The sequence below is a fragment of the Giraffa tippelskirchi genome, chromosome 2, assembly GCF_054371585.1.
Source record: "Giraffa tippelskirchi isolate mGirTip1 chromosome 2, T2T-mGirTip1v1.2.pri, whole genome shotgun sequence".
NCBI classification, from domain to species: Eukaryota; Metazoa; Chordata; class Mammalia; order Artiodactyla; family Giraffidae; genus Giraffa; species Giraffa tippelskirchi.
In genome coordinates, this window is record NC_137276.1 from 38,329,143 (window position 1) to 38,346,419 (window position 17,277).

The window sequence follows — 17,277 nt, forward strand, 5'->3', positions numbered from 1 at the left end:
GGTGATGTGCTTGAGAGGTAAAGTTATTATCAAAATACTTTGGTAGGGACTTCATGATCCCATTGTAGGGGGCATAGGTTCAATCACTGGTCAGGGAAATAAGATCCTACATGTTGCACAGTGCGGCCAAGACACACACACACACACACACACTTTGGTGATTATGTGCTTCTTTAGTAACACATTAATAACAAGATCAATCTAATGACAGGCATCATAATTACCATAATTTCAAACTCACGAGAAGCATAAATAATATTCTGAGAAACCTGCAACAATTGTGACATAATATTTAATCTATGATTTCTATTGCTGATGAAGTCACATGTTCTGCTCATATTACTGAGGTCTGTTGCCACATTCATAACTATAGGAATTGCTAAATTTTGGACGGATGTTGATAAAATGAAGACACGGGTTCCTGTTTCCATCCAGGTTTAGAGAGCACCTGAAGTCTCTCCATGCATCTCTCATCTGTGGACCCCCTGACCTAGATACACACTATGCCAAGCTTTCCCTTTCTCTTAGGTGAAGCTCTTTAAAATAATCTGTTCTCTTAACAACTTCAAGAGTACCACAGAATCACTGGCAGTCAGGTCATTTTCCTGTCACCTGAAGAGCAACGTTATGTGCCAGAGGCACCGGGCGGGAGACGTCCCCTCCTACACAGAGGAGGAGTGATAGCCGCCCTCGTGTGCACTCAGCTGCCCTATCCCATAGTGTGTCCTGGGAGATGCTAGTCCAGCGCAACGCTCCATGCTGTGGTCAAGTGAGTTTAGGAAATGCGGCATCAGCTCTCTCCCTTTTAGAAATTCACATTGCATATGAGCAGAGCAAAGGCTCCACAGTGTACTATAAAGTGGTTTACCTAAAGCTCACATGACCTGACCATGGAACTTCCCTCCTTCTTTTATTCCATGGCTGAACTAAAGCTTTACAATACATACCTTGGGAAACCCTAAATTGTGTCATATTAAAAAGCACCACAAAAGAACTGCAAAACCAATGAAAATAAACTGGCTTCAAATTAAACCCACAGACTTTTCCTAGAACAAATCCAGAACTAGCTCCAGGAGGGAGAGAGAAGCGGTATGCCTGGGTAGTTTCTGTCGTGTATAGTAGCAGTGCACACAGTTTAATGAAAACCATACTTCTTTCTGTTTGCCATGAAGGAGTTCTAGGGTCAAGATCTACCTAGCGGGTAAATGTGTGTGCGTGGTAGGTCACTTCAGTCATGTCTTACTCTTTGGGACCCTATGGACTATAGCCCACCAGGCTGCTCTGTCCATGGGATTTCCCAGGCAACACTACTGGAGTGGGTTTCTGTGCCTTCCTCCAGGGGATCTTCGCAACCCAAGGATCAAACCCTCATCTCTTATGTCTCCTGCATTGGCAGACAGGTTCTTTACCACTAGTATCATCTGGGAAGCCCCAGTGAGTAAATATCCATCTCATAATCCCTGCTCAACCACGATAATCACAGGAGTTTTCAATACAACTTTGGTGATCTGGGTTTTTTTTTTTTTATTTTTTTTTTATTGAAGGATAATTGCTTTACAGAATTTTGCTGTTTTCTGTCAAACCTCAACATGAATCAGCCATAGGTATACATATATCTCCTCCCTTTTGAAACTCCCTCCCATCTCCCTCCCCATCCCACCTCTCTAGGTTGATGCAGAGCCCCTGTTTGAGTTTCCTGAACCATACGGCAAATTCCTGATGGCTATCTATTTTACATATGGCAATGTAAGTTTCCACATTACTCTTTCCATACATCTCACCCTCCCCTCCACTCTCCCCATGTCCATAAGTCTATTCTCTATGTCTGTTTCTCCATTATGTCCTGTAAATAAATTCTTCAGTACCATTTTTCTAGATTCCGTACATATGCATTAGAATATGATATTTATCTTTCTCTTTCTGACTCACTTCACTCTGTATAATAGGTTCTAGGTTCATCCACCTTATTAGAACTAACTCAAAGGCATTCCTTTTTATGGCTGAGTAATATTCCATTGTGTATATGTACCACAACTTCTTTATCTGTTCATCTGTCAATGGATATCTAGGTTGTTTACAAGTTCTACTACTGTAAAGAATGCTACAATGAACAATGGGATACATGTGTCATTTTTAAATTTTGGTTTCCTTAGGTATATGTCTAGGACTGGGATTGTTGGATCATATGGTGGTTTTATTCCTAGTTTTTTAAGGAATCTCCATACCATCTTCCATAGTGGCTATATCGATTTACATTTCTACCAACAGTACAAGAGCATTCCCTTTTCTCCATACCTTCTCCAGCATTTATTGTTTGTAGACTTTTTGATGATGGCCATTCTGACTGGTGTGAGGTGATATCTCATTATAATTTTGATTTGCATTTCTCTAATAATGAGTGATGTTGAGCATCTTTTCATGTGTTTGTTAATCATCTCTATGTCTTCTTTGGATAAATGTCTGTTTAGGTATTTTTCCCATTTTTTGATTGGGTTGTTCATTTTTCTGGTATTGAGTTGTATGAGCTGCTTCTATATTTTGGAAATTAATCCTGTGGCAGTTGTTTCATTTGCTATTATTTTCTCCCATTCTGAGGGTTGTGTTTTCACCTTGCTTATAGTTTGCTTTGCTGTGCAAAAGCTTTTAAGTTTAATCAGGTACCACTTGTTTACTTTTGTTTTTATTTCCATTACTCTAGGAGGTGGGTCATAGAGGATCTTGCTTTGATTTATGTCATCAAGTGTTCTGCCTATGTTTTCCTCTAAGAGTTTTATAGTTTCTGCTCTTACATTTAGGTCTTTAATCCACTTTGAGTTTATCTTTGTGTATGGTGTTAGGAAGTGTTCTAATTTCATTCTTTTACATGGAGCTGTCCAGTTTTCCCAGCACCATTTATTGAAGAGGCTGACTTTGCCCCATTGTATACTCTTGCTGCCTTTGTCAAAAAACAAGGTACCCATAGATGCATGGGTTTATTTCTGGGCTTTCTATCTTGTTCCATTGGTCTATATTTCTGCTTTTGTGCCAGTGCCATACTGTCTTGAAGACTGTGGCTTTGTAGTATAATCTGAAGTCAGGAAGGTTGATTCCTCCAGTTCCATTCTTCTTTCTCAAGACTGCCTTGGCTATAAAAGGTCTTTTGTGTTTTCATATGAATTGTGAAATTTTTTTGTTCTAGTTCTGTGAAAAATGCCATTGATAATTTGATAGGGACCACATTGAATCTGTAGATTGTGTTTGTTAGTATAGTCATTTTCACAATATTGATTCTTCCTACCCAGGAACATTGAATCTCTCTCCATCTATTTATGTCATCTTTGATTTTTTCAATAGTATATTATAATTTTCTGTGTACAGTTATTTTGTCTACTTAGGCAAGTTTATTCCTAGATATTTAATTCTTTTTGTTGCAATGGTAAATGGGATTGATTCCTTAATTTCTCTTTCTGATTTTTCATTGTTAGCATATAGAAATGCAAGTGATTTCTGTGTATTGATTTTGTATCCTGCAACTTTGCTAAATTCACTGATTAGCTCTAGTAATTTTCTGATACTATCTTTAGGGTTTTCTATGTATAGTATCATGTCAACTGCAAACAGTGAGAGCTTTACTTCTTCTCTCCCAATCTGGATTCCTTTTATTTCTTTTTCTTCTCTGAAAGTAGCTAGAACTTCCAGAACTATGTTGAATAATAGTGGTGAAAGTGGACATCTTTGTCTTCTTCCTAATCTTAGGGGGAATGCTTTCAGTTTTTCTCCATGGAGAATAATGTTTGCTACAGGCTTATCATCAGTTCAGTTCAGTCACTCAGTTGTGTCCGACTCTTTGCAACCCCATGGACTATAGCACGCCAGGCTTCTCTATCCATCACCAACTCCTGGAGCTTACCCAAACTCATGTCATTGAGTCGGTGATGCCATCCAACCGTCTCATCCTCTGTCATCCCCTTCTCCTTCCATCTTCAATCCTTCACAGCATCAGGGTCTTTTCCAATGAGTCAGTTTTTCACATCAGGTGGCTAAAGTATTGGAGTTTCAGCTTCAGCATCAGTCCTTCCAATGAACATTCAAGACTGATTTCCTTTAGGATGGGCTGGTTGGATTTCCTAGCAATCCAAGGGACTCTCAAGAGTCTTCTCCAACACCACAGTTCAAAAGCATCAATTCTTTGGCTCTCAGCTTTCTTTATAGTCCAGCTCTCACATCCATACATGACTACTGGAAAAAACATAGCTTTGACTATATGGACCTTTTTTGGCAAAGTAATGTCTCTGCTTTTTAATGTGCTAGGTTGGTCCTAACTTTCCTTCCAAGGAGCAAGCACCTTTTAATTTCACGGCTGCAATCACCATTTGCAGTGATTTTGGAGCCCCTCAAAACAGTCTCTTACTGTTTCCACTGTTTCCCCATCTATTCGCCATGAAGTGATGGGACCAGATGCCATGATCTTAGCTTTCTGAATGTTGAGTTCTTCTGTGTATTCTTGCCACCTCTTCTTAGTAGCTTTTGCTTCTGTTAGGTCCATACCATTTCTGTCCTTTATTGTGCCCATCTTTGCATGAAATGTTCCCTTGGTATCTCTAATTTTCTTGAAGAGATCTCTCGTCTTTCCCATTCTACTGTTTTCCTCTATTTCATTGCATAATCAATGAGGAAGGCTTTCTTATCTCTTCTTGCTGTTCTTTGGAACTCTGCATTCAAATGGGTATGTCTTTCCTTTTCTCCTTTGCCTTTTGCTTCTCTTTTTTTCACAGCTGTTTGAAAAGACCTCCTCAGACAACCATTTTGCCTTTTTGCATTTTTTCTCTTATCATATATGGCCTTTACTATGTTGAGGTAGGTTCCTTATAGGCCCATTTTTTAAAGAGTTTTAATCATAAATCAGTGCTGAATTTTGTCAAAGGCTTTTCTGCATCTATTGAGATTATCATGTGGTTTTTATCTTTCAATTTGTTAATATGGTGTATCACACTGATTGATTTGTGTATATTGAAGAATCCTTGCATTCCTAGAATAAATCCAACTTGATCATGGTGTATGAGCTTTTTGATGTGTTGCTGAATTCTGTTAGCCAAAATTTTGTTGAGGATTTTTGCATCTATGTTTGTCAGTGATATTGGCCTGTAGTTTTCTTTATTTGTGTTGTTTATGTCTGGTTTTGGTATCAGGGTGATGGTGGCCTCGTAGAATGAGTTTGGAAGTGTTCCTTCCTCTGCAATTTTTTGAAAGAGTTTTAGAAGGATAGGCATTTGCTCCTCTCTAAATGTTTGATAAAATTCTCCTGTAAAGCCATCTGGTCCTTTGGTTTTGTTTTTTGGGAGATTTTTGACCACAGGTTCAATTTCAGTGCTTGTAATTGGGTTGTTTATAATTTCTATTTCTTCCTGGTTCAGTCTTGAAAGATTGAAATTTTCTAAGAATCTGTTCATTTCTTTCAGGTTATCCATTTTATTGCCATATAGTTATTCATAATAGTCTCTTATAATCCTTTGTATTTATGCATTGTCTGTTGTAACCTCTCCATTTTCATTTCTAATTTTGTTGATTTCTTTTTTTCTTGATGAGTCTGGCTTAAGGTTTGTCAATTTTGTTATCTTCTCAAAGAATCAGCCTTTAGTTTTATTAATCTTTACTATTGTTTTGTTTCTTTTTCATTTATTTCTGCTCAGATCTTTATGATTTCTTTCCTTCTCCTAATATTTGGGGTTTTTTGTTCTTTTTACAGTTGTTTTAGGTGTAAAGTTAGGTGGTCTATTCGATGTTTTTCTTGTTTCTTCAGGTAGGATTGTGTTGCTATAAACTTCCCTGTTAGAACTGCTTTTGCTGCATCCCATAGGTTTTGAGTTGTCATGTTTTCATTGTCATTTGTTTCTAGAAATTTTTTGACTTCACTTTTGATTTCTTCAGTAAGCTGTTCGTTGTTTAGAAATGTATTGTTTAGTCTCCATGTGTTTGTGTTTCTTACAGTTTTTTTCTTGTAATTGATATCTAGTCTCATAGCATTGTGGTCAGAGAAGATGCTTGATACAATTTCAATTTTCTTAAATTTACTGAGGTTTGATTTGTGACCCAAGATGTGGTCTGTCCTGGAGAATGTTCCATGTGCACTTGAGAAGGTGTATTCTTCTGCATTTGGATGGAATATCCTGAAGATATCAATGAGCTTCATCTCATCTAATGTATCATTTAAGACTTGTGTTTTCTTATTAATTTTCTGTTTTGATGATCTGCCCACTGGTGTGAGTTGGGTGTTAAAGTCTCCTACTATTATTGTGTTACTGTCAATTTCTCCTTTTATGTCTGTTAGTGTTTGTCATGTATTGAGGCGCTCCTATGTTGGATGCATAGATATTTACAATTGTTATGTCTTCCTCTTGGATTGATCCTTGATCATTATGTAGTATTCTTCCTTATCTCTTGTAATCTTTATTTTAAGGTCTGTTTTGTCTGATATGAGGATTGCTACTCCAGCTTTCTTTTGCTTCCCATTTGCATGAAATACATTTTTCCATCCCCTCACTTTCAGTTTGTATGGGTCTTTAGGTCTGAAGTGGGTTTCTTGTAGACAGTGTATATATGGGTCTTGTTTTTATATCCATTCAGCCAGTCTGTGTCTTTTGGTTGGAGCATTTAATCCACTTACATTTAAAGTATTTATTGATATATGTTCCTATTGCCATTTTCTTAATTGTTTGGGGTTGATTTTGTAGATCTTTTTTCTTCTCTTGTATTTTTTGACTATATAAGTCCCTTTAACATTTGTTGTAAAGCTGATTTGGTGGCACTGAATTCTCTTAACTTTTGCTTGTCTGAAAAGCTTTTTATCTCTCCATCAATTTTGAATGAGATCCTTGCTGGGTACAGTAATCTTGGTTGTAGATTTTTCCCTTTCAATACCTTAAATATATCTTGCCATTCTCTTCTGGCCTGCAGAATTTCTGCTAAAACATCAGCTGTTAAACGTATGGGGTTTCCCTGTATGTTACTTGTTGCTTTTCCCTTGCTGCTTTTTTTGGCAATTTATTTTGGCAATATCTGGCACTTTATTAACCAATGGAACATACTGAACAACAAACTATCTTACATCTTTCAGGAAGAAGAAACACTAGATTTGAAAACACATCACTTACTGAATTTGGACACAACACCTCTCCTCAATTAAGAGAAACATTTGTACAGTCCAGGTCTTTATTTTTACACCCAACAGGCCATAAATTCATAGGGAATGGGCTCCAACAGTTCAGGTTCCTTTCCATTGGTCCTCATGAAGTGTGCTTCTCTGGGTGGAGCAGGCTGGTGCTTCAGCTGAACCCAAATCCCTCTCTCTTTGGCTTCCTTCTTTTTCTGATCATTTTCCTTCACATGTTTCAGGAAGCTATCTAGGCTCTTAGAGTGCTTAATATGTTCAATAGGCACATTAATTCTCTTGGCAAGAATCTTTTCCTTGTTTGTTTACAATGATGCCAACAGCATGCTGGGTATCACTGGAGACTCTCCCAGTTTTGCCATGGCAACATTTGTGGGGCATTCCTTTTTTAACAGTACCCATTCCCTTGATATCTACAATATCACCCTTCTTGTAGATTTGCATGTATATGGCCAAAAGAACAACTCCATGTTTTCTAAAAGGCCTAGAGAACATGTAGAGGGTGCCTCTCCCCTTTTCCTTTGTGTTGGTCATTTTGGCAAATTACTGGAAGATGGTGGTTCCAGCCAACAGGCTCCCTTGCTGCTTTTAATAGTCCTTCTTTGTGTTTAGTCTTTGTTAGTTTGATTAATATGTGTCTTGGTGTGTTTCTCCTTGGGTTATCCTGTATGGAACTCTTTGACCTCTTGCACTTGACTATTTCCTTTTCCATGTTGGGGAAATTTTCAACTATAATCTCTTCAAAAATTTTCTCATACCCTTCCTTTCTCTCTTATTCTTCTGGGACCCATATAATTTGAAAGTTGGTGCATTTAATATTGTCCCAGAGGTCTCTTGGAGAAGGAAATGGCAACCCACTCCAGTATTCTTGCCTGGAGAATCCCAGGGATGGAGGAGCCTGGTGGGCTGCCATCTATGGGGTCACACAGAGTCGGACACGACTGAAGCGACTTAGCAGCAGCAGCAGAGGTCTCTGAGACTATCCTCAGTTCTTTCCAATCTTTTTACTTTATTCTGCTCTTCAGAAGTTATTTCCATCATTTTATCTTCCAGCTCACTGATTCACTCTTTGGCTTCAGATATTCTGCTATTGATTTCTTCTAGAGTATTTTTAATTTCAGTAATTGTGTTATCTGTCTCTGTATGTCTATTCTCTAATTCTTCTAGGTCTTTGTTAATTGATTCTTGCATTTTCTCTATTTTGTTTTCAAGGTTTTTGATCATCTTTACTATCATTATTCTGAATTCTTTTTCAGGTAGTTTGCCTATTTCCTCTTCATTTATTTGGACTTCTGTGTTTGTAATTTTTTCCTTCATTTGTGTAGTATTTCTCTGCCTTTTCATTATTTTTTTTTAATAAATTTATTTATTTTAGTTGGGGGCTAATTACTTTACAATATTTTAGTAGTTTTTGCCATACATTGACGTGAATCAGCCATGGGTTTACATGTGTTCCCCTTCCTGGTTTTTTTTAACTTATTGTGTTTGAGGTCTCTTTTTCCCAGGCTTGAAGGTTGAATTCTTTCTTCCTTTTGGTTTCTGCCCTCCTAAGGTTGGTCCAGTGGTTTGTGTAAGCTTCATATAGGGTGAGATTTGTGCTGTTTTTGTTTGTTTGTTTGTTTGTTTTTCCTCTGATGGGCAAGGCTGAGTGAGGTGGTAATCCTGTCTGCTGATGATTGGGTTTGTATTTTTGTTTTGTTTGTTGTTTAGACGAGGTTTCCTGCACAGGGTGCTACTGGTGGTTGGGTGATGCCGGGTCTTGTATTCAAGTGGTTTCCTTTATGTGAGTTCTCAATATTTGATACTCCCTAGGGTTAGTTCTCTGGTAGTCCAGGGTCTTGGAATCAGTGCTCCCACTCCAAAGGCTCAGGGCTTAATCTCAAAATGAGACACAGAGACACAAGGTGAGCAAATGCTGTTTGAAAAATAGTATCGATGAACTTGCTTGATTCAAGATTGTCACAAATCTCCAGTTTGAAAAAAATCACATAATCTTGACTCTCCTAGGTCTTCGTGCTTTCCTTTCATGAGTGCTAAATGGCAAGCAATGCTCAGACTGTCTTGTTGCAGACAGATACACCTTGCAACATATTTCACAGAGCCTGGAAATGGAGAGAAAGCATGTCTCCTGAAGGAAGACATAAAGCTCTCCTCCTTTAGTCCTGAAAAAAGACATCACATTCCTTTCCCCTCATCCATGACAGAGTTGAGGCTTGGATCCCCTTTCTCTGGTCTTCACTCTCCAGAGAGAAGAGACTGACAAGAGCCACTGTTTCCAGTGATCTGGTTTTTTAAATTAGTACTCACTTCAGGTCACAGAATCCATCATAGTGATCTTAAACATAAAGGAATCAGAAGGTAAAATGGCACAAAACTCAAAGATGGAATATAACCAACCCTATCTATCTGTCGGTCTGTCTGCCTGTCTCCCTCTCTCTCCTCTCTTTTGTGTCTCTTCATTCTTCACTTTCTCATTCTAGTATGTTTTTGCTTTAATCCAAATGCTCACACTCTCTCTATCCTTCCTTCACTGAAAGGCTGCACAGGTCTCCACACCCTGCACCCAATATTGCCTGGCTTCCTCTGATTTTCCAGTCCATATGGCAGAAAAACATGGCTGCCCTGAGCTCTTGAGTTTAAAGTCACAATTACAACTACCACAAGAGAGACCGAAGACTGCCTGGTCCAGCTTGGGTTACTTACCCCATCACATGCCTGCCAGGGGCCACCCTTACAGTATTTTGAAGAGTAGATGAGATGGGGGTGGGAGGGCAGGCAGAAAGGAGAGGATGAAAGGTAGACAACCTGTGTCTATTACGTCTGGGAAACTGCTTAAACAGAAAAAAGATTCACTTGGCTGATCACACACATGTTATTCATTCCATGACTGTTACCAACCTAAATATGGCTTCAGGCTAGACTAATAAGAAATTGGTACCCATGGCAAAATGTGTTCATTCCCCTGTTTTCAACTAAACATGGGGACAAAGGCATCAGGAGAGAAGGTGAGAAACAGTCACTCAAACACAGTTAATAATGCTGCTAAGTCACTTCAGTCGTGTCAGACTCTGTGCGACCCCATAGATGGCAGCCCACCAGGCTCTGCCGTCCCTGGGATTCTCCAGGCAAGAACACTGGAGTGGGTTGCCATTTCCTTCTCCAATGCATGAAGGTGAAAAGTGAAAGTGAAGTCACTCAGTCGTGGCCAACTCTTAGCAACCCCATGGACTGCAGCCTACCAGGCTCCTCTGTCCATGGGATTTTCCAGGCAAGAGTACTGGAGTGGGGTGCCATTGCCTTCTCTGGTCATCAGTTTGGGCCACATTAAATTTATATCACCAAATCAAGGGAAAGATAAACACTGCCTAGTGTTCATGGATATTTCTTCTGATAAATTAAATATGCTTCACAGCATTCTGCTGAGGGATTTTGAAACTAAAGTAACCTTCTCATTTCTACACTCCATGTAAAGTTCCTTAACAAACTTTTGGGAGCAGGAGCTAAGAAAGGAATCTGCAGTTTATCTGCTGCTGGAAGATCACTGCTATGCGTACAGTGCTGAGACCAGATGGCAAGTAACTTGACTATAACAATGCATCCCAATCAATATTCTTCAGGGTTCCATAAATAACCAGAACTTCAAGCTGTTGTTTTAAGGCAGTAATACTTTCGAAGCTCTGTTTCAAACAATGGGAAATCCTCCCATTATGGTGAAAGAATGAGGGAATTAAAAAAAAAAACAGAATCCAAGGCCTGGTTTTAGCAACCATTAATTAAAAAAAGGGGAATAAGAGCATAGCCCTACTTTGTCAGTCACTTCTAAACCCACTCTTGATCATTTCCTTCCAGATGTTGTTACCATGTCAATTCCTTTTTTCCCCACACTGTAAAATACTGAGATATTAAAAATTTTAATGACAAAATATGTTGGATTTTTGATGTGACTGGCAGGAAATAAGCATCAACACTATAAAATGTAGGTTGCTATAAACTTTGCACATTCAGCTCAAGGTCTCAGGGAGTGACAACCTGGCATGTTTTCTTTTCAGATTAAATTACATGAAACTCTTCTTGCCCATAGCACTAGTTCTATATGATTTTCTCTCCCCATCTTTGCCTCTCCTCAGAAACTTATCTTTGGTCAGGTGTTAATTCTTCTCCTTTATGGGGGGCCAGGGTGGGGGTGTGGGAAGGCCATGCTGCATGGCATGTATGATCTTAGTTCCTCAACTAGTGATTGAACCCATGCCCCCTGCAGTGGAAGCGTGGCTTCCAAGGAATTCCCTCTTCTACTTTTTCACTCTAGGGAAAACACTTTAATTTTTGGTAAGCATGGGTTTTTGTTCAATAACACACAACTACGTATCTCTCTAGCCAACATCTTGGGCTGCCCACCAAGCTCATGGTGCCTCTATCAATCTAAAGTAAGACAGGAAGTTATTATTACCTGTGTGCAGCCTTTTAAGAATAAGGCTTTAAGACCTCCACAGCCTCTCACTAGAGCTTGGATACCATCCTTGGTTACTTGGTCACACCAGGAAATGTTTAATTGCTCCAACAGTGGACATCCCTCACTCAGATAATTAATAATCATCCCCCCTACATACTGTGATTTTACCTTTATTTTTAATAAGCTAAAGACTCAAGGGTTGCATATTTTTCAGTGTTTTTTTTAAAATTTCTTTCCAAGCATTCCACAATTATTTCTCAAATTACCCTTCAGTATAAGCTTGCGTCTACAGGGGAGTTTCTTTATTCTCTCATCACATTTCACAGCATGATCCCAGTACACCCCCAGGTTCACCCATATTCCAGTCACACAGAATGTCACGCCCCTCCCAGACTGATGGGATATACTTATACTGAAAGTTAGTAATTGTTTATCTGAAATTCAAACTTGACTGGCGGCACTCTATTTTTAGTACTCAATCTGGCAACCCTACCCAGATCACACTCTGTGCTTTCAGATCTGCTTGTCATTGTCACACGACGCTTTCTCTTAGGTTACACTCCACCAGTCCCCTTGCCTTGGCAAACTTAGCTTTCAAGAACCACCTCAAATGCCCTTTTCTCTGTAAAATCTTCCCTATTTTTCTTAGGCAGTTTATATAATCCTGCAATATTTTCACAACTGTCTATTAAAGACTTGCAACAGTGAATTGACTCCTTGTCTTCCCTGCTGACCATGAGCTCTCCAAGGGCACTGCTGGGTCTGGGTATCTTTGTATCTTCATGCTTGGTGTGTAGGAGATACTTAATAAATGTTTTTGATCAAATGAATTAATGAATTTTTGGGTAAATGAACTATTGCTGTGCTATAACAGCCCTCTTACTCCTATTTCCCCTCACCACACTGATTCATCTTCTAAAAACAATATTTTTCAGACCTCAGGCCATTTCTGAGTTGGAAGAAAAATCAGTTGGGTGCGTAAAAGCCTGTATGAAATAGAACAGAGTGAAGTAGCCTAGAGAGAGGTGAAGTGTAGTCAAATGGAATGGGAAATAGAGGGCAGCTCTAGTAGTAAGGCTGAGTCGTGTTCTGTTAAAATTCAGGCATGTGTGTTTGTGTGTATCTGTGTGTATGTGTACTAGTTTTGGTGTAAAATGTATCTCTTATTGTAACATGGTCAGAAGAGTATGAAAACCCCTACCCTGTTAGGAACATCAGCATGAGCTGTGAGTTGTGACTCACGGCACCCCCTCAAACTTATTCAATGACTGCCGGTTTCCTCCACTCAAGGTCTTCTATAATCTGGCCCCAACCTATTGCTTTGCCCTCTCTTACCACCACTAACTCCACAAGCCATCCACCTCAGATAAATGACTTACTGTTTGCCCCTCCTACCCGCCAAATGAACAAGATAAACGCTCTGCTTTATTAACTTTGTGTACCTTCTCCCACAGTCAGCCCTCCACCCCTGCCACCCCTGATGGCTTGTTGAGCTGTGCCCTGCAGCCCACCAGGTCTGTGCTTGCCCACCTTCAAGACCCAAGAAAGAGACTTAAGTCATCAAAGAGGTTAACAGATGGGGAAACCTACACATCTGAAGCGAGGTCCTGGAGCCACACCTCACAGCGTGCGGAGGAAAGCGGCAGAACATGGCGGCAGTCTTCGCCGGGGGGGGGGGGGGGGGGGGGGGAGGGGGAGGGGAGAGTTACCAGTTACAGGGGGATTGATGTCAGGTGGGCTCATTAGTTACCAGGGAAACCAGCAGCGGCGCACGCCCCTCATCGCCCTTTTGATGAGAAAAATCACCAGCAGGGGCCTGGGGCAAATACACAGGAAGGTCAGTCAGGCGTGTAGGGCGTAGGTGAAACAGGCCCTGGTTGGGCGGGAGATGTAGCTGCCTTGAGTGGCCTGACCTTACATGGCTTCTTTCCACTTTTTTTTTTCATAGAAGGAACTAACTTCCTGACATCCAGTTCAAACTCCTGCTTCCTTAACCCCTCCACAAAATCACCTAAAACAAATGAATCCTGTAATAGTCACCTTCCAACACCGTGTTACTGAGAAGTCCCTCAGGCCCTTATGATGGGCTTTCCTCCTTGCTGCAGTGAGTAGTAAGCCCAACTGGTACAATGTGATATGTTCCTGGCGATTTGGGCTAGAAGGCATTGACCCCTGGCTCATGGCAAGTACATACCTAATGTTTGCTGAAAAATTGAATTAGGATTTTTGTACATGTTTTTGAAAAACATGCACCATGTTTTTCACATGGTGAAAGTTATTTGGATTGTGTGGCAAGTGTTATTTGGAAAGCACAGAGTGAGAAGTTGTTTATGTACACAGTCTAGGTTACATGTGTCAGATTTGCACACAGAAAAAGTGTCAGACCTAAAGTTCTTTTAATTGGCTATGGCTTATTTTCATAGTCACACAAATGACAAATCCCTCAAATTGCTAGTCCCAGTATTCCATGACTGGTCAATAAGCCACAGAAAACTGAGACTGGAATCTAGAAAAATGGTTCTGATGAAACTATTTGCAGTACAAGAGTAGAGACACAGATGTAGAGAATGGACTTATGGACCCAGCAAGGGAAGGAGAGGGAGGGAAGGAGAGAGCAGCATTGACATATATACACTACCATGGGTAGAAGAGATACCTGCTTATAGCACAGGTTGCTCAGCTCAGTGCTCTGTGATGACATAGAGAAGTGGGATGCAGGGGCAGGAGGGAGGCTCAGGAGGGGATATATGTATACATGTAGCTGACTCACATTGTTGTACAGCAGAAACTAACACAACATTGTAAAGCAATTATACACCAATTAATTTTTTTTTTAAATCTAACTGAAACAATCAAATGCATTTCAAAGTTTTGGTGTTTTTTTTAACTACCTTAAAGCCTTTTGACGAGAAATGCAGGATATAAAAATAATACAAATGCTTACCATTGTGTTTCACCTCATAGATTTCAAAGTTCTCTAACATCAGTCACTTTCTGGTGATGTTCAAACCCACTAGTCATGACTAAAAATGGCTTATTTAACATTTGTGTTCGTAGTGAAAAGAAAGCATTGTAAATCCAGGAAATGAATGGTTTTTTTCCAAAATCCCCTACATGTTTTTCACAAATGCTGAAAATCAATTTATAAGCTGAAAATCAACATATAATCAAATTACATGTAATATGCTCAATTTACTTATATAAATTTTAAATTCATCATCTCCCCTCCTCTCAGTTGGCAATGCATAGCAGAGGGCTAAAAAATGATACACTTTTAAAAATCAAATAATAACTAGGGACTTCCCTGGTGGTCCAGTAGCTAAGACTCCACACTCCCAATGCAGGGGGCCTGGGTTTGATCCCTAGTCAGGAAAATAGATCCTACATGCTGCAACTGAACAAAAAAAACATATATATTGTGTGCCACAACTAAAAATCCCATGGGCCACAAATAAGACCCAGTGCAGGCAAATAGGTATTTTTTAAAAAACTCAAATACTGTCTACTACATATATCTTCTTATTTAATCTTCAGACCTACCCAGCAACACAATATGAGATATACACTAAAATTAAACATTTCCATAATGGACTGAGTTGTTTCTGCTTCCCCTCCAATTCATATGCTGAAGTCCTAAACCCCCAATGTGACTGTATTTGGAGATAAGGCCTTTAAGGAAATAATTAGGGTTGGATAAGATCATAAGGGTGAGGCCCTAACCCTCTAGGACCGGTGTCTTTATAAGAAGAGGAAGAGACATCAGCAACATCTTTCTCTGTGTGCACACACAGAAGAGAGCCATGTGAGGACACCGTCTGCAAGCCTGGCAGAAAGGTCTCATGCACCAATCTCAATAGTACCCTAGTCTAGCCTCCAGAACTATGAAAAAATAAATTTCTTGTGTTTAAGCCAGTCAGGCGTCAGTATTCTGCTTGGAGTCCAAGTAGGCCAATATGAATTCCAAAGTCACAAAGATGATAAATGGTAAAGAAGGGATTTAAAAGCAGATCTCTGGACACCAAGTTTAGTATTCTAATACACCATGCAAAAGTACTTGTTAATGTCACCTCCAACCTGACTTTAGACTAAGCTCTGCATTTTCCAGCAATTCAGAGAGGTGAAATGAAAGCTGTTCCCTTTGTACACGTATACAATGATGTGCTGGTGTTTCAGTGTAACTGTTCTCTTTGGAAGTGACTGAGACCAAGACTGTAGCTCAGCCTGCTGGAATTCAAGTTTGCCCAGCATGAGAAATTACCCCCACCTTCTCTTACTTTCATTTTAACCTGACCTGGTGGCAGCAGCCCTGAGGCCACAGGCTGTCCCATGGATAGGTTGGGATTCAAGTTTTGTGTCAAGATCTACCCAGACTTTCTTCTAGTTTTCTTTTACCCTTTTCTCAGGGCCCTGAGGCTAGAGGCTGTAACACAGAATGGCCAGAATCCAATTTTGTTCTAGTGTCAGGATGTAACACAACACTATTTCTTCTTTCAGTTTAACTTTACATAGTGGTAGTGGTCCGAAGGCTGGAGGCAGAAGCCAAAGTAGACCAGACAAATCCAAGCTTGGTCATGGGGATTCACCATCCCTCTCCTCACTTTTATGTTAGCTCTTTATAAATAACAGGGGCTTCCCAGGTGGCTCAGGGGTAAACAATCCACCTGCCAATGGGAGTTCAATCCTTGGGTCAGGAAGATCCCTGGAGAAGGAAATGCAACCCACTCCAGTATTCTTGCCTAGGAAATCCCACGGACAGAGGAGCCTGGCAGTCTAGCCTGGCAGGCCTGGCATGGGGGTTGCAAAAGAGTTGGACACGACCTAGTGACTAAACAACAACAGCAAATAACAATAACCAAAGAACTTACTACTTTACATTTCTTTACTACTTTACATTTCTTTGTGCATCCAATGAGCTAACTCCCTAGGAGATGGATTCATCATTTCAACGTTCTATTGGTAGCTTTTAGTATCTCCAGTAACTGATTACAGCAAAGTTGTACCATCCATCACCCATTCCACCCTATGGGTGGCCCCATGGCCATTCAGGAATCAAAGGCTTGTCAAGCCCTGATCTCTCATCCTTTCTCTTCCCAAACTGCCTATTTCAGTGAGTCAGGGTCATTATCCTGAATCCCACTTCTCCTAACATCAACTACTTGCAGTTGGCCCAAAGATGAGGTTTAAGGGTAGAGTGCTTCAGAGTGCCAAGTCTCCCTAAATTTCTGACACTACATACCAGATTAGAGTCCAAATGTAAAGTTAAAGAGCGCAGCTCCCATGGCTGTCCTCACTTATGGCACAAACTGAAATTCAGGGGGTTTCCAAAGTTACCCTCAGACTTGATCATATATTCAAAGGACTCACAAAGGTAACTGAAAGCTTAGACTCACGGTTATAGTTTATTACAGGGAAACAATGAATATTAAAATTAGCCAAATGAAGAGACACATAGGAAAGAGTCTGGGAATTTTCCAAACATAAAGCTTCTTTCCCTCAAGACATATTATCCTCCCATCACTGATGTGTGACAGTATGAATGGAGCATGGCCAACAGGGAAGCTCACCCAGTCTTCACTGATTAGAGTTTTTATAGATACTTCATATGAGGCATAATTAACTGATTGGCCATGTGGTTGAACCCAGCATTCAGCTCTCTCCCTCACCCCAGCAGGGCAGATAT

The 17,277-nt window shown here is 40.1% G+C and overlaps 1 pseudogene across 1 annotated transcript; it reads right to left on the reverse strand.

The window, feature by feature from the left end:
• Nucleotides 1-5,127: 5,127 nt before the first annotated feature.
• On the reverse strand, nucleotides 5,128-7,684 carry LOC145531868 (large ribosomal subunit protein eL21 pseudogene; annotated as a pseudogene). The gene has a single exon (XR_014072823.1). The product of XR_014072823.1 is annotated as a large ribosomal subunit protein eL21 pseudogene (transcript).
• Between the last annotated feature and the right edge of the window lie 9,593 nt (nucleotides 7,685-17,277).